A 20,011-nucleotide genomic window follows, 5' to 3' on the forward strand; every position below is an offset into this window, starting at 1 on the left:
ATAAAATGATCACATTAACCAGCCAGCCTCTGACGGGCCCAGACTTCCCTAGTTCTCCATCTATGTCGAGATGTCAAAAGAGATATTTTAATCCTTTAAAAAAATATCATTAAAAATGAAATAATAATAAAAAAATTGTGATAACATATTAACATTTGAATTTAAGTTTTACTTGGTAAATATGTATGCAGTATGTTGTAGTAATAGTAGTTTTTACCAAGTAAAACTTAAATAAAAAATTGATAGATATTACCACAAAGTGACTGCCGAAATAATTAATGGAATAACAAACTTAAAAAGTATAACTAGAAAACGTTTTGCCGATACTGAAACCATATCTACATATCGCTCACTCCTTTCAACAACGTAACATGAAAACGTAACATGAAAAATCGTCAATTTTCAGTTGTGCATGTTTTCGGAAAAAGCGGCATATTTTTAACTTAAAATTTACCCGCTATAGGGCAGATGGTGTTGTTTTTGCATTTTAAAGAAAGTGTTTAATTATTATTTATTTAATATATTAAATATTTTTCAAATGGAGAAAAAACCTTCAGGTTTTACCTCAAAAGATCTGTTTCACAGTAAAAAGTTCAATTAGTGGCTCGATATTTAAGTTTTTTGATTTATGATGTTGTTGAAAGGATTGAGCGATATGTAATAATAATAATAATAGAAAAACCCTTATCCGCACCCCAATGGTGCATAGGGCACTGCGTCATATAAACGCAGTGTTATCTTGATCGTTTACACATGAAGGAAAGGTGATTAGCCCTCCGCTTCAGGTACCAGTCCAGGGTAATATTTAATAAATGTGACAGTGAAAAAATCACTTATATCTATTGTACCCCCTTGGGAATCGAAACCGGGACCTCCAGAACGGTAGCCGAGCGTGCTAACCATTACACTACGAAGGCGGACTACATAAATTACATATAATTAATGACACCTTCATATCTTACCTAAGGAATACGAATTACCGAGAATCCTTAAAGGCATCCCAATTTCAAACATGTGAACTGAATATAAAGGGTATTAGTGAAGATATCATCGAATGAATTTCGAGAATCGATCGGGCATTTTCGACCCAACACCTCCGAACATTAAACAATTTACCCCGATTAAGTTTTACGGATGGAGACAAAATATGCGCCGAGATATAAAACAAGAAACAATACAAAAAGAGGCGTAAATAAAGAAACAAGAAAGTCGCAGGTGGTAGTAAATTGTGTCCCTTGTGGATTCCAGAACAAACCGGACCACATTTCAGATCCCAAATAGCTTGTTTCTATTTACATAAAAGGTTTTCAAAAAAACACCTATTCTTCAGTCGAAACTAACCCTTTCGGTAATGATAACATTAAAATATCATTTATTTGTTTGGATATTCATTATAATACTTTGATGCAAAGTCATTTTTAAATCAAAATATTAAACCTCATTATCGAAGATGAAGCCCACATTTAAGTTTTTTTCTTCTTCAGAATTTCATCAATTTGTAAAAACTCAAACCTATCAGCGGAAGCTAAACTGGCAGTGCACAACGGAGTCCTGGTTCCAAATCTAATGTATGGAAGTGAAACATGGTGTTGGCAAAAGAAGGATGAAAGTAGACTGAATGCAGTCGAAATGCGATCTCTCAGAAGAATGTGCGACAAAACGATGTATGATAGATGTACGAATAGTGAAATAAGGAAGGAATGCAAAGCTGAGATAAGCATTATCGATAAAATTAAGAAAGGTGTGTTGAGATGGTTTGGACATGTAGAACGAATGAGTGAGGAAAGAACGGTAAAACAAATTTATGAGGCGAATGTTAGCGGGAAAAGAAGCAGAGGAAGACCGAGAAAAACATGGCACGATCAGGTATGCCAAATACTTGAAAGTGGTCAGGTTAGGAGTCGTAACAATCGGCGGGTATGTATGAGGAGATGCATGAACGTGGAAGAGGCGAAGAATGTTTGCAAGGACAGAGTGGTGTGGCGCTCTATTCTCTCTGCCTACCCCTGCGGGGAAGCGGCGTGATGATTAGTTAGTTAATCTTCTTATTATTTTTTGACATCTCATCAAAGATGAAGAAGAATATAAAAGTCTGGACATTTACGGGGCTAACAATCGTCATAGGCTGGTTTTAGTGATCACTTTACACACGTGTAACATTCACCAATTCTACCCATTATTGACAACCACACTACTCAAATTCTTGGGAGTTCTATACACACATATGATCCAATTTCGGAACATTGTTCTTGAATCACTAGAATTTTACTGGAGACATCTATTGGTGAGATGCAAAAAATTTTTTTACTGTGCAGAAACTATTTTATTAGTATGTGAGATCCGAATCCTGGATTATAATCACATACATAAGAAAAGCAAGAATATATCCTTTTCATTTTTATTACTTTAGCTTACAATTTGACTAGTTAATTTATTTACAACATTTTAAGTGTGTCCAAATACTTGTAAATGTCCAGACTTCCATATTCTTCTTCATCTTTGTTGATATGTCAAAAAATAATACGAAAAATAAATGGTCATCATATCGGCTGTCCAAACTTAAAACACAGTAAGGGACATTTTTTTGTAGTTCGTTTTTTTTTGCATTTTTGGACTAAGTAGATTCTACTTACTCCAAAAATGCAACAACAAAAAAGTACTGCAAAAAAATGTCCCTTACTGTTTTTTTATGTTTGGACAGCCGATTTCATTATCATCACCCAAGTCTTTATAAGCGCCCTTGAGGTAGTATTTTACTTAAATGACGCTATACAAATTATCCAAATTATAATTAATATTACTAAGTAAAACTTTAGTTAGAATGGATGTTTTTTTTGTTTGACCGTTTGGCAATGATTTGGACACCCCAGAAGACCGGGAATAAGAGGGTTGAGTGGAATTCGTCACCGAGCGGTCGGCGAGGCGGCGGACAAGCCGATCATTTGTACGGATAGGGGGTCAATTTGAATTCGAGAGGGTTTTTTCTCCCTTTTGGCGCGCACTCTTGCCGCGCGGCTTAATTTATTGGAGCGGGAGGGACTCGAACCCGGAGTCGGCAACGAGATCGCGGATCGCTTCTTCAGGCCGGGAAAAAACGACTAAAGGCGAATTCTATCTGGAATGACCAGGTGTCGGGATAATTCAAGCTATTTGAGCTTTGGATGTAGCGTTATGAATTCTACGAAAATAGTCAATTAATTAATTCAATATTTTGAGTGTGTCCAAATACTTGTTTACAAAATCTGGATTATATGCAATTACAGGAGTTATTTTCATATATTTTTTTCTCACATGTGTGATTATAATCCAGGATTCGGACCTCACATACAATATAAGAGTTTCTGCTTAGTATAAAGCTTCTTCACATCTCACCAATAGATGTCGCTAGTGAAGTTCTAGTGATTCAAGAACAAGGTTTCTAAATTGGTTCATATATATAGAACTTCCAAGAATTAGAGTAGTGTCGTTGTCAATAATGGGTACAATTGGTGAATGTTACACGTGTGTAAAGTGATCACTTAAACCAGCCTATGACGGTCGTCAGTCCCCGTAAATACCCAGCTTCCATATTCTTCTTCATCTTTGATGAGATGTCAAAAAATAATAATTAATTCATTACCTATATACACAAACACAGGGTAATATTCAATATTAGTGTAAAATCACTGATATGTATTATTACTCTCTTCCCCGGAGAATGTATCCAGGGACCTTCAGCGCGGTAGCTAAACACGCTAACCATTACACCGCGGAGGTGGACAAAGTAAATTTAATCTTTTGATAATGAGAAGTTACTTACGTATCCATACAATATTTTTTTTTTATCAAATTGTCATCTTATATATCTTTAATTTATCAAAAATCAAATATCAGTAATTTCAAAAAATTATTGTGGAAAAAAAATCGATTATATTGTCAGTAAAAATAAAAACATCCCTCTAATAGTTTATATAAGTAAATAACTAAACCATCCCGCCGCTTCACTGCGGAGGTAGACGGAGAGAATAGAACGCCACACTAATCTCTCTTTGCAAACAATCTTCGCCTCTTCCATTTTTTTTTTGAAGTACCTAACGTCCAAGTGACTCTGAAATCTAGCTACGGCTTATGCAACACCGTTTATCATGTCCCTACTCAGGCTTCAACTTTAAAAGTTTCATAGCCTATGCCTACTTGTGAGTGGATTTACTCTTTATGTTTAAAGTTACTATAATTTCATGTAATTCATGAGTGAAAATTCTAGGCAAAAACACTCGCGTTCGCCTCTTCCACGTTAATGCACCTCCTTAATCCACACTCATGTGGTTGTCAATCGTTGAGAAAATGGTGAATGTTATACGTGTATACAGTGATCACTTAAATCAACTTATGACAGGTAGTAAGCTCTGTGAATACTAAGATTCCCGTATACTTCTTCATCTATATAGAGATGTCAAAATGCAATTTTTTGTCGTTCTAAGTGAATGGGTACAAAATTGACCCATCATTTAAATTCACTGAAAGATATCTTCAAAAATTAGGGCCAAGAAATCCATTCAATTACCCTTCGTTAAGATTCAATACATTCCACTGTTGAATTTTTGTCTTCTGTAATGATCTGTGTCCGCTGCTGGACCACAAATACCTGATGAAAATAAAATAAAACCCAAATAAAGCCGGCACTTTCCACCAACGGGTTTCTCGTCGTTATAATTTTAAAAATGTTTTTCACCCCGACAAATACAAATGTGATAAAAAAAAACCTGATTATATTATTTTTTAACATCTCATCAAAGATGAAGAAGAATATGGAAGTCTGGGCATTTACGGGGCTGACGACCGTCATAGGCTGGTTTAAGTGATCACTATACACACGTGTAACATTCACCAATTCTACCCATTATTGAAAACCACACTACTCAAATTCTTGGAAGTTCTATATATGTGAACCAATTTAGAAACCTTGTTCTTGAATCACTAGAACTTCACAAGAGACATCTATTGGTGAGATGTAAAGAAGCTTTTTACTAAGCAGAAAATCTTATATTAGTATGTGAGGTCCGAATCCTGGTGATTATAATCCAGGATTATAATCCCGTATTATAATTATTATAATCAGGATTATTATTATTATTATTATTATTAGGATTATTATTATTATTATCCTGGATTATAATTATAATTCAGGATTCGGACCTCACATACTAATATAACAGTTTCTGCTTAGTAAAAAGCTTCTTTACATCTCACCAATAGATGTCTCTAGTGAAGTTCTAGTGATTCAAGAACAAGGTTTCTAAATTGGTTCACATATATAGAATTTCCAAGAATTTGAGTAGTATTGTTGTCAATAATGGGTAGAATTGGTGAATGTTACACGTGTGTAAAGTGATCACTTAAACCAGCCTATGACGGTCGTCAGCCCCGTAAATGCCCAGACTTCCATATTCTTCTTCATCTTTGATGAGATGTTAAAAAATAATATGAAAGTGACTCCTGTAATTGGAGATAATCCAGATTTTGTGAACAAGTATTTGGACACACTCAAAATGTTGTAAACCTGATATTGTTTAGGAATAGAATATTACAAAATAAAACCTCCATAATCAGGTTGATTGGGATTGATTATCCAGCTTTTATGTAAGTAACGATCAAGATAACAGTGCCCTATGAACCATCGATTGCGGATGAGTGTTAGAAAAATTTTATAAGATACTTGTTGACCAAGTTAGGATTCGATCTCGGGTTCTCACGCATTCCTATTCGACGTATCAACCACCGAAACAATGGCTCGCATAGAAGTCGTTTATTTTAGTGTCACCATCAGAACGCGGCTTGACACCCGCCGAAACACGTGTTCCTGTCGACTTTTTACTCCACTTATAGCCTAAAGCATCTCGGAAACGTGTTTCCACCTCTCTGCACCTCATCTCCTGCCATTGTCTAGCCGTCCATCCCCATACTTATCATTCATTCGCGTATTTTCTTGTTCGTCTTTATCAGGCTGCATTCCGCTGTCTATAGAACGTAGCTTTGCCCTGTTTATTTTTTAATTTATTAACAACATTTTGTCTGCTGTGCTGGTCGTAGTTGTAGGCGTCTGTGTACCGGCTAACGTCGGGTCGGAATCGGATCTAGCTGACAAACTGAACTAAATACTAATCCCTTTATTTTTTGACATCTCAACAAAGATGAAGAAGAATATGGAGGTCTGGGCATTTACGGGGCTGACGACCGTCATAGGCTGGTTTAAGTGATCACTTTACACACGTGTAACATTCACCAATTCTACCCATTATTGACAACCACACTACTCAAATTCATATACTTGGTTCATTTATATAGAACTTCCAAGAATTTTAGTAGACTTCAATGACTATGAAATATAACTTGTTTCAAAAACCAAAGGTATTCTCACCAACAGGTAAAAAAAACCTAATTTGATAATCTGGCCAAATTATAAGCTGCATAAACAAAAATTATCAAATTTTCAGGCGCCTCCCAGTATGTAAATTAATCCAGTTAGGATCTTGCATACATTCAACTAAAAAAATCTCTGCTAAATAAAAGCTTTCCCCATGCAGCCATAGTTGTCTCCAATGAACTTACGTATACAGTGTAATGAGACAAACGATATATGTAGAAGTTCAAAAATTTGAGTAGTGTGGTTGTCAATCATGGGATAGGATAGTGAATCTTCCGCGTACGTAAAGTTATCACTTAGACCAGCCTAAGACAGGTAATAAGACCTGTAAATGCCCAGACTCGAATGTTCTTCTTCATCTATGTCGAATGTCAATATACTATAAAAATAACTCCCAAGTGGACTAACCCAGATTTGTGAAAATAGATTTGGACACACTCAAAATTTCTTTAAAATCATTTCCACCACAACCACAAAGCTTTTCAAACACCCCTCTCGGAACACCATATGACAGGTCATAAGCCCTGTAAATACCCCACACTCATATTCTTCTTCATCTGTGTCCCGAATAATCCGACACCGAAAAATCTGTTCGGATTGTCGCTCGTCCGGCAAACGCACGTATCCGCCATTTCCCCACTTAATTTTTTTCTCGCGGGCGTGATTATTCCCACTGTGAGACATGATATTGTTATTTATGGCGTTCTGTTTGCGAACACTTTGAACATTTTTCCAGACCACATTCTTACAATGATAATAAACAGGTCCGTACTCGATACATTTAAATAAATATATTGTGTATTAAAATGCTTTTAAAAAAATAAAATCTTAAATATAAAAACTTTATTAACAACATTTTAAGTGTGCCCAAATACTTACAAATTTGGATTATCTCCAATTATAAGAATTATTTTTCATCTTATTTTTTTTACATCTCAACATAGATGAAGAAAAATACGGAAGTCTGAGCATTTACAAGTATTTGGACGCACACAAAATAAACTGGTCAAATTATAAACTTGAATAATTCATTGAAAATAATGTCTTCTAGCGTTTCCCATACATGTGATTATAATCCAGGATTCGGACTTCACATACAAATAAATGATAGAGTTTTTGCTCAATAAAAAACTTCTTTCATCTCACTAATAGATGTCTCTAGTGAAATTGTAGTGATTAAGCAGTGAAATTGCAGTGATTCATTTCGAAATCGAACCATATTTATAGAACACTCACCTTATCATTCATCGTTCAATTTGAACACAAACCATTACAATATTACAATACCAGTATTGCAATATCACTTGAAAAAAAACATTAAATCGTGATTACTTTTTTTGGAATAATTATTCCATCATCAGGTTGCCGGGGTTACGTCACAATGAAATTGTTCCGGTTTGATATTTGTACAAACATACAATTTTGAAAGAGAGTTTGATGACAAATGAATTACAACGGGAATATTTTTTAAAGTGGACTCAAAGTCAAATTTAGTTGGTTATTTATTATTAAAAAAGTGATAAATATAATCACTAAAAAGTAAAAAATATATTCTTTTTTTTCACTTATTGAACTTTTAATTGTGCAACAGATTATTTAAGGTAAAACTAGAATGCTTTTAATCCATTTTTAAAATATTTAGTTTATTAAACAAAATAATTAAACAATCCATTTTCTTCAAAATGCAAAAACAACACTTTCTGCCCTGTAGCGGGTAAATATTATGTTAAAAATATGCCACTTTTGCCGGGATATAGTACGTTTTCTGGGCATCCCGAAAACATACAACTGCACAACTGAAAATTGATAATTTTTAAATATGATGTTGTTGAAAGGAGTGAGCGATACGTTTTATATTTTTTACTGACAAAATAATTTATTTTTCTTACATAAATTTTCGCAGTTACTAAATCCGTCCACGTATGCCGCGTTCATTGAGCGTGTCTGATATTTGATTTAGTCGGCCAGTTTTTGTCGTCAACACGTCATAATTTCAAAGCGAATCACAATGTGGGAAGAAATGGAGTTACGACGTTTTTCTAATGCACTCTTCGAAGGCAGGAAGTCAATAAAATAAACACTTCGACTTGGAATTTTTAAGTCAATTAGGACAGTAAATGTTTTAACCAAGAAGTAGCAAAAAATATAAAGAAGATATAGATATCTCAGCAGCGAAATAATCAGGACATTTACACGGCTTGCGACCTGACAATGTCTAAATTAATTAATCACGTAATGAATATAAAATTCAACTACAAAAAGATTAATAATAATAATAATAAAACCCTTATACGCACCCCAATGGTGCATAGGGCGCTGCTTCATATAAACGCAGTGTTATCTTAATCGTTTACACATGAAGTAAATGTGATCAGCTCTCCACTTCAGGCACTAGTCCAGGGTAATATTGAATAAATATTACAGTGAAAAAATCATTTATATTTATTTGACCCCCCCTGGGAATCAAACCCCGGACCTCAAGAACTGTAGCCGAGCGTGCTGACCATTACCTTACGGAGGCGGACAAAATTTCACACACAACAGTATTATGTATTAACTAACTAACGCCACACAAATCTGTCTTTGCAAACAATCTTCGCCTCTTCCACATGCATGCATATATATATATATATATATATATATATATATATATATATATATATATATATATATATATATATATATATATATATGTATATATATATATATATATATATATATATATATATATATATATATACATATGTATATATATATATATATATATATATATATATATATATATATACATATGTATATATATATATATATTTATATATATATATATATATATATATATATATATATATATATATATATATAATATATATATATATATATATATATATATATATATATATATATATATATATATATATTTATATATATATAAATATATATATATATATATATACATATATATATATATATATATATATATATATATATATATATATATATATATATATATATATATATATATATATATATATATATATATATATATATATATATATATATATATATATATATTTATATATATATATATATATATATATATATATATATATATATATATATATATATATATATATATATATATATATATATAAATATATATATATATATATATATATATATATATATATATATATATATATATATATATATATATATATACAAATATATATATATATTTAGCAAACACACCATGTCATATGTGTATTTTGGCCTCTCTGGAAATCGAACCCGGAATCAAAAACGTTACTTTTTGTTTCTTTTTTTTGGGTTACAATCTATGTTATGATTGGTTTGCTTCTATCATGGTCGGTCTCCACCCGACTCTATCCTCCGCTCGTCTCTTCAACTCGGAGTACCTGCCGCAGCGTATGTCGTAGATAATTTGATCCATGTAGGTTTTATTTAGAACATTTATATTGTTTGCCTCTCTACGATTGGAATGGATAGTAAATTACGAAAAATACCATAACTTTTATTGAATAAACATAACCGTAAATAAAAACGGTGGAAATTCAAATGATTTGACCACAATACCTTTACGGCGCAATTACGACCCGGCATTGTGGTTAAGTCGTAACGTGCACTAAATAAAATATGCAAACAATACAAATAAAAACGTATTTTGTAATAAAATCGTTGTTTTCTCACAACCAGATCGCTCGACTGTCTACCACAAAATTACATAATGAAGATCGTATAAACTTTTCCAATTTTTACGACTCAATCTCCCATAATAAGTGGGAGTTATACATCTTTTTTATCTAATAAATAATTCAAGAAATATGCGGTTTATGGTACGTGAAATTCAATCGCACACATAAAAGTCGAATGTGTGTACAAGCAGTCGCATGCAGTGAGCTTTAAACGAGGTCTTATTATGCCACTTTACGTTGGAGGTTGGTAAACATAGTACCAATTTTGACATATCGCTTACTCCTTTCAACGTCTTATATAAAAAAAAACTTGATTTTTCAGGAGATCGTTTTTAAAGTTTAAAAATATAATACAATGTATTAAAAATAATTATCAAGCCACTTATTGAACTTTTTACTGTGCAACAGATCTTCTTAAGTAAAATCTGATTGATTTTTCTTCGTTTGAAAAATATTTTGTATATTTATAAGAATAATTAAACAATACCTTTTCTTCAAAATGCAAAAACAACACTTTCTCCCCCGTAGCGGGTAAATAATAAGATTAAAATATGCCACTTTTGCTGGGATATAGAATATTCTTTGGGCATTTCGAAAACACGCATAACTGAACATTTACGATTTTTGATATATGACGTTGTTGAAAGGAGTGAGCGATATGTAGGTGCAACCGCTCTAAACAGAGACTTAGAGTGCTGTAGTGTAACCACAATCTCAAGTTTTTCAGGCAATTTTTATGTTATTTGCAACCGCTCTAAAAAGAGACTTAATGCTTTAGTGCAGAGGTTCCCAACCCCGTACCCGCGGGCACCATAGATATAATTTTTTCATAAACATTAATTAAAAATGTGAATTATTTTTATTATTATGTTACCTTAAATTTTTTGAGTGCCTAGGTTTATTATATTCGTTGTTGTGTTTTTGCAATATTGTATGTATGTATGAGTGATTTCTTTGCTGACAGTACTTAAAAATAGGTGGCGCGCCACCCTACCGATATTTTAGAATGTGCTCTAGAGTACAAAAAGGTTGAGAACCCCTGCTATAGTGCAATTACACTCTTTAGTTTTATAAAGGAATTTTTACATTATGTTCACCCGCTCCAAACAGAGACTAAGTGCTATAGTGCCACCACACTCTCAAGTTATTAAGACAGTTTTTACAATACTTGCAACCGCTCTAACGGAGACTTAGTACTATAGCGCAACCACACTATACACTCTAAATAGAGACTTAGTGCCATAGTGCAACACACTCTCAAGTTATTTAAACAATTTGGACAAATTTTGCAACCGCTTTAAACAAAGACTTAGTTCTTTAGTGCAACCATACTCTTAAGTTATTAGGGCAATTATGACGTTATTTGCAACAGCTCTAAACAGAGACTTAGTGCTATAGTGCAACCACACTCTCGAGTTTTTAAGTTATTTTGACATTTAATGCAACCTCTCTAAAAAGTGACTTAGTCCTATAGTGCAAACAAACTCTTAAGTTTTTTTAAGCCTATTATGTCATTTTTTCAACCGCTCTATACAGAGACTAACTCATTAGTTAATTAGTTACTTGGTTAGTTAAGTAACTAACCAACTCAAAAGCTACGCACAGAGTGCCTATCTTGTATATGTTGAAGAGAATTTGCTTTACATTGGCCGGTGCGCACTTTAGCGCGGATTACCTCCCCCAGCGCGCTCAGGGGTTGGTTTGGGGGAGGTATTTACCGGATCGATATAGCCGGCGGGAGGAAGGGAGGCTGTAGGCCGGAAGGAGGGATGCTGCCGTAATATAAGGGTGGCTGCGGGTAGTTAAATGTGCCCCAAAGGCAGCCCACAACAATTTTTTTTTCTGAAAATGTCTTTGCACTGTTCCGTGTCTGTTTGCTGTGCTGGTCGGGGTTGTGGGCGTCTGTGTACCGGCCAACGTCGAATGGGAATCGAATCTAGCTGACTAATTGAACTAAACACTAATCCCTTTCACTGCCTAAACTAGTGTACTTCTAGAAAATTTGGTGATGGACTTACAATCTTGTATTTATTTAGATTGGCAGGGACAGGTATATTGAAAGCTTTTAAATGTAAATTCACAGTAAAATACAATTTTATATTGTTTCACATTTTCAATCAATTTTTCAAACTTAGTTTGAAAAAAATTTGCTAAACAAGAGCAGACCTGTCAAGAAGACTAGATGTTTCTGTATCAGATCTGGGCATGCGGTGGGACAGCTTTCAATATATAAACCCACAACAAAACTTTTTGAAAAATCTCGTATAGATAATTGCAACAATACGATTGTCAATTTTAAAGACATCTATTGTTATAGATTCCCAGGGGGAGGGTGGTAAACATAAATATTAGTGATTTTATACTCTAATGTTTATTTAATATTACCCTGGACTGGTACCATTAGCGCAGGAGTAATCAAATTGCCTTCATGTAAGTAACAATCAAAATAACACTGTCTCAATACGATGCAGCATCCTATGCACAATTGGGTGCGGATAAGGGTTAGAAGATGAAAATACATATGTGAAACTAACAAATCATCAAGCCGTTTCCCCGTAGGGTAGGCAGAGCGAATAGAACACCACACAACCCTGTTAAGGAAAGGAAAGTGATTGGTGGAAACGGTGTAAATGGTGCACTGAAATCAGTTATGGCAAATAAAAACCTATCAGCGAAAGCTAAACTGGCAGTACACATTTGAGAACTGGTTCCAACCCTATAATGTATGGAAAAGGAGCATATGAAAGAAGTTAAAATTTTATCTCTCAGGATTTTTTATGTAACCTATGTAAAATTTTATGCTAAAATAATAAAATGAAAAATGATATTTTCTGGCGTTTCTCATGTCACTCACTCTAAAACTAAAACCTGAAGATTTTTTCTCAATTTGAAAAATATTTAGTATATTTAAAAAATAATTAAACAATACCTTTTCTTTAAAATGCAAAAACAACACTTTTTGCCCAGTAGCGGGTAAATCTTAAGTTAAAAATAACAGAAAGAGTTTCTGCTTAATAAATAGCTTTTTTCATCTCACTAATAGATGTCTCTAGTGAAGTTATAGTGATTCAAGTAAAATGTTTCAAAAATTGGATCATATATACAGAACTTCCAAGAATTTGAATAGTGTGGATGTCAATCATGGGTAGAATTGGTAAATGTTACACGTGGGTGAAGTGATCGCTTAACCCAGCCTATGACGGCCCCGTAAATACCCAGACCTCCATATTCTTCTTCATCTTTATTGAGATGTCAAAAAAGTAATATTAAAAACAACTCCTATAATTGGAGATAATCCAGATTTTTTAACAAGTAATTGGCCACACTCAAAAAGACGTATTTTTTTTAAGTGATGAAATTTTTACAGCACGCCTCTGAAACATTCATCACTCCCATAGTACCTAACTGTCTACCAGTTTCTACATACGTCCTCTTTCATCCCCCCCCACCACCCCCACCCCTCACCCGCCCAGATCCGCAGCCAATGGGAGGAGAGAGAGAGAAGCGAGCAATTTGCTAACGATCCGTCTAATGGAACTTCATTTCCGCTTTCCCCGTTTCCGGTTTCCAACGCTACCAAATGAAATGCCAATAAATAGATGACGGCAAAATAAAATTGATGATAACTTTTAGATAATATCGTGAAGATTGTGTTTTTTTATGTTGTAATAATATTTAGATGCAGAAAAACACTTATAAAAGAAAACTGATGGAAATTAAAGGATAAGGGATTTATACAGCAAATGTTCATATAGTAAGATATTTAAGTTGAAAAATAAATAATCTATATATATATATATATATATATATATATATATATATATATATATATATATATATATATATATATATATATATATATATATATAACACATGAAGGAAAGGTGATCAGCCCTCAGCTTCATGTACCAGTCCAGGGTAATATTGAAAAATATTATAGTGAAAAAAACACTTTTATTTATTTGACCTCCCCTGGGAATCGAACCCGGGACCTCCAGAATGGTGGCCGAGCGTGCTGACCATTACACTACGGAGGCGGACAAAAATTAAACAACTTTGTTTTAACCACTTTTTATTATAAGTACACTTTAACCTACCAGTTTCTTCAACAAACTTGTCGTCATCAAGGTTTATTAAATTCTAAAACATTAAAAATATTAACATACTCATAATTAATTTAGCACAGTGTGTTTTTATTTTGCTCTCCACTTTACGTATGTATACGTTCCATTAGTTTTTATTTGGAGTTACCACGCAATGCCCATTAACATTTAGGATTTAGTATTTGGTAAGGGAATGTAATTAATTATGAGTATTTTAATGTTTTAGGATTTAATAAACCCTGATGATGACAAGGTTCTTGTTGAAACCGGTAGGTTAAAGTGTACTAATAAAAAAAAAGTGGTTAAAACAAAGCTGTTTAATTTTATAAAGTTCAAAAAAGTGGTTTTATTTATACAAGTGTTTTATTGTTACACATAAATAGCTCATAATGTTCATAATCAAACAACGGCTACTGGAAATGTTTATTCACTGGTAACATAATGAAAATTTCTTTTTTTATATATCAATTGTTAAATAGTGTTCTTAAAATCTTTGGATATTATATTTGTGAAAATAAACTGTATTTTCATTTATAAACTCAAAAAAGTGGTCTTATGCAAGTGTTTCATACTTAAATTTAAAAGTTGTCTAGATTATTAGTTGAAATATTATCTTCATATTTTTTTCTGTTTAATATTCATTTATTTGTTTATGTAACGTGTCAGTTATTATATGTTGTCAATTAGAACACACTCCACCAAGTGAACCATGAGAGGAGATACAATCTGCATAAATTAACAAATGTTCTGGTGTTAAGAGGAGAGCTGGCGATCGAAACTAGATAGGTAAAAAAAATTATAAAAAAAATATTTTGTGATTAATAGTTTACTGAATGTTGAATAAGGTCAATACTATAGATTTTAGTGCAGTTACCAATCTCCTAACATAAAAAGAAAAAATACCTATACCCCATTCAAGTTATGAAATTCTCGATCGATATTGATATTACATACAACATTTTGAGTGTATCCAAATACTTGTTCACAAATCTGGATTATCTCCAATTATAGGAGTATTTTTCATATTATTTTTTGGCATCTCATCAAGTCTGGAAATTTAAGGGGCTGACGACCGTCATAGGCTGGTTTAAGTGATCGCTTGACGTATTAAATATTAAAATTTTAAAAAATATCTCAGTCTATGCAGTCGAAATGAGATCCCTCAGATGTGCGACAAAACAATGCGTGAAAGATAAACAAATAAATGTAAATTAGGGAAAAAATGGAAGCCTGAGATCAGCATTATCGATAAAATTAAGAAAGATGTGTTGAGATAGTTTGGGCATGTGGAACTAATGAGTGAGGAAAGAATAGTAAAACATATTTATGAGGCGAATATATTTGGAAATAGGAACAAAGAAAGACCGAGGAAAACTTGCCATAATAAGGAATGTCAAATTATTCAAATGGGTCGAATGTCGGAATAATCCACTGGTGTATGAAAAATCGTAAATTTTCAGTTGTGCATGTTTTCGGAATGCCCAGAAAATATACTATATCCCAGCAAAAGCGGCATATTTTTAACTCAATATTTACCCGCTACAGGGCAGAAAGTGTTGTTTTTGCATTTTGAAGAAAAGGTAATGTTTAATTTTTATTTAAATAAACTAAATATTTTTCAAATCGAGAAAAAACATTCAGGTTTTACCTAAAAAGATCTGTTGCACAGTAAAAAGTTCAATAAGTGGCTTTATATTTATTTTGAATACATTTCATTATATTTTTAAACATTAAAAACGATCTGTGAGAAGTGTGGGAATTGTATTCTCTCTGCCTACCTCTTAAGTATATAAATTATCATTTTCCAGTCCAATTAAAACATGTTATGTAATTTAAATAAATAATTAATTTGATTTTCGAGATTGTCGACTAACCTCTTAACGTCTTGTATTGAATAAATGAATAATGCTTTCGACACGAATATTATAAAACAAGGAATGAATGTCACAACGTTATCAGAGCACTTGGTGACACGCGTCAGCTCCATAGAGACTATTTTTAATTATGTCGTCAAATTAATGACGTCCACTAATGAATGTCATAATCTTGTAAAACAATAAAAAAATTGCTATTGTCGGTTCGTGATTCATTCGTAATTAATAACTGAGGATTTGAATACGAAAAATGTTGTGAATAAAGTATTTGAATTTTTTTTCAGGCTTTGTCTAGCATGTCAAATAATCCGGTCGGAATATTGTAAACATCTAAAAAAAAGGTTGTGTGCTAATAAAACCTGTCTCAAACCAACCAAAGATGACTCCAGTGAACTCCAGTGAAGAGATTGTTAATATTCTCATATGTAAGATTTCCAAAAAATTGGTTGCCAATCATGGTGAATGTTACACGCGTGTAAAGTGATAACTTAACCACCCTATAACAGGTAATAAATCCTGTAAGTACCAGACTTCTAGATTTTTCTTCATCTATGTTAAGATGGCGCGGAAACAATGACTCTGACCAAGCAATCCTCCCATAAGTTGCAAGTTGCACAGAGGAGCATGGAGCGAATTATGCTTGAAATAACATTAAGAGACAGAAAAAGGAAGGATTGGATCCGACGCCAGACACAGGTCTGTGACGTGGTAGAGCGAGTTGCTTGGCTGAAGTGGAAATGGGCCGGTCACATAGCCAGAATGACCGACGACAGATGGACGAAACGCATTCTGGTGTGGAGACCGAGGAACCAGAGGCCTCAAGGACGTCCACCGATGAGATGGGTGGACGACATCAGGAAGTTTGCTGGAAGACGGTGGATGGGGACGGCGCAGGATCGGGAGGAGTGGAGGCGGAAGGGGGAGGCCTTTGTCCAGCAGTGGACCTCAACGGGCTGATATGATGATGATGTTAAGATGTACCTAAGCGTTTCACTATAATTTAATCATGTCTAAATAACTAAAAAAAACAAGTGTTTTATTTATAATTTTATCATGTCTTACCACAAAGTGAAACAATAAATAACATATCGCTCACTCCTTTCAACATCGTTTCATATCAAAAATCGTAAATTTTCAGTTGTGCATGTTTTCGGAATGCCCAGAAAATGTACTATATCCCAGCAAAAGCGGCGTATTTTTAACTTAATATTTACCCGCTACGGGGCAGAAAATGTTGTTTTTGCATTTTGAAGAAAGAGATAAGTTTATTTTCTTATTTAATTTACTAAATATTTTTCAATTGGAGAAAAAACATTCAGGTTTTACCTAATACGATCTGTTGCACAGTGAAAAGTTTAAAAAGTGGCTTGATATTTATTTTTAATAAATTTTGTTATATTTTTAAACTTTAAAAACTATCTCCTGAAAAATCAAGTTTTTTGATATATGACGTTGTTGAAAGGAGTGAGCGATATATGTAGGACGGAGTGTGCCGTTCTATCCTCTCTACCTACTCTGCAGGGAAATGGTGTGATGTAAGTAGTGTATAATATTTGTATATAATTGCAAGAGTTTAAAACAGAATGATTTTATCACAAAAATTGATACGTATTTGTACATAATATCGGTAGCTATAAAAAGAGTTTCTGCTTAATAAAAAGCTTATTTTCATCTCACCAATAGATGTCTCTAGTGAAGATCTAGTGATTCAAGAATAATGTCTCAAAATTGGTTCATATATATATAGAACTTCCAAGAATTTGATTAGTGTGGTTGTCAATAATGGGTAGAATTGGTGAATGTTACACGTGTGTAAAGTGATAACTTAAACCAGCCTATGACGGTTGTCAGCCTCGTAAATGCCTAGACTTCCATATTCTTCTTCATCTTTGATGAGATGTCAAAAAATGCTATAAAAGAGCACCATAATAATACATATTTCCTCTTTATCTAAGTTTCATCCACATAATTCCAACTGTTTGGAGAGAACTTGTAGGAAATTACTGCGAAATATCAGTAAATTGGGATCGATTCCGTCGAAACGGAAACAATGATTCTGAAATTACCAGCTAAAGGGGATGCAGATAAAAACACCCTCCCCCCAAACCCCCTCCCTCCCACCCCATAGGAGCGGTAATTGTGTGGAGGATGGCGGGGGCGGATGTGACGCCATCTTGTATACAGCCTCCCAAACAAGGGTGACCATATTTATTCGCTTAAAATCGGGACACAAAATTTAATTCAGAATTTTATAGGTAATAATTTACATTACAATTAGCGATGTGATCAAAATGATTGAACTATTTAATATTCATTCGGTTTAATTTGGGTGTCTTAAGAGAGATGAAGCATCTTTTTATACAAAGGTATTGACAGGGCTTGCGACCTGTGATTGGCTTGCTTGAGGTAATACTTTATACACTGTATGACCTTTATCATTGGTAATTTATTATTAGATTAAAACCAATATTTTTAGCTTTTCCACTTTTTTATTTGACCAGCGACCGGGTTTCGTCGTTACCGACATCATCAGACTGGTGAGAGGCTATACAAATTGTTATGTTATATATAAAAGAAGGCAGGAGTTGATAACCATGATTTGATATAATTTTATGAGAAATTAATTTAATTTGAGTGAATTTAAGTATTGTATGATATTTAAAATATTTTTTATAAAGGTTTTTTTTTGTATTGAAAGCACGATTTTATATAAAGTTATAATAGATTTGCATTTTTTGTAAATGAATTTAAATTATGTAACGAGGTATCAGGAAATGCTGGTTGACGGCTCCTTCCACTAAGCTGTGGTTGTCCGGGGGGAGTCCGAAGTTCTCTGAAATGTAAATTTCCCGGCAGTCATTTCTTATCGACAAGACATTAAGGCATCTATTGTTTCTTTTCTAATGGGTAAAGTAAGGGAGAATGAATGTGTGTTACTTGATCATTTAATATGTATTTATTATGACAATTTTTTAATCTATTTATTTCCAAAATTTCGAGCCTATCTAATTTTTTACACAAATGTAGTAAAGGTAAAAAAAAAATCTTACACAAATGTAGTAAAGGTAAAAAATTAGATAGGCTCGAAATTTTGGAAATAAATAGATTAAAAAATTGTCATAATAAATACATATTAAATGATCAAGTAACACACATTCATTCTCCCTTACTTTACCCATTAGAAAAGAAACAATAGATGCCTTAATGTCTTGTCGATAAGAAATGACTGCCGGGAAATTTACATTTCAGAGAACTTCGGACTCCCCCCGGACAACCACAGCTTAGTGGAAGGAGCCGTCAACCAGCATTTCCTGATACCTCGTTACATAATTTAAATTCATTTACAAAAAAATGCAAATCTATTATAACTTTATATAAAATCGTGCTTTCAATACAAAAAAAACCTTTATAAAAAATATTTTAAATATCATACAATACTTAAATTCACTCAAATTAAATTAATTTCTCATAAAATTATATCAAATCATGGTTATCAACTCCTGCCTTCTTTTATATATAACATAACAATTTGTATAGCCTCTCACTAGTCTGATGATGTCGGTAACGACGAAACCCGGTCGCTGGTCAAATAAAAAAGTGGAAAAGCTAAAAATATTGGTTTTAATCTAATAATAAATTAAAAATGCAATTCCATCACGAAGTGTCAGTGGATAATATAAATCTACTTTATCATTGGTTTTTTATTATGGGTACATTTATATTACCTTAGTTTTATAAAATGTAAATAATAATCTTTTTATTATTATTCGATTTATTTGTATGCGTTCTAAATTTCAGCATCATTAGCTATTCAGATAGAGATAAAGTAATTTCTCGACATATTACCTTGTGAATACAATATATGCTTAGTTAAAAAATTTAAATTCTCAATATTTTATCTTATCCATATATTAGAAT

Source organism: Brachycentrus maculatus, unplaced genomic scaffold (genome assembly GCF_059751285.1).
Source record: "Brachycentrus maculatus isolate JH-2025_06_01 unplaced genomic scaffold, ASM5975128v1 h1tg000203l, whole genome shotgun sequence".
In the NCBI taxonomy this organism is placed as follows: Eukaryota; Metazoa; Arthropoda; class Insecta; order Trichoptera; family Brachycentridae; genus Brachycentrus; species Brachycentrus maculatus.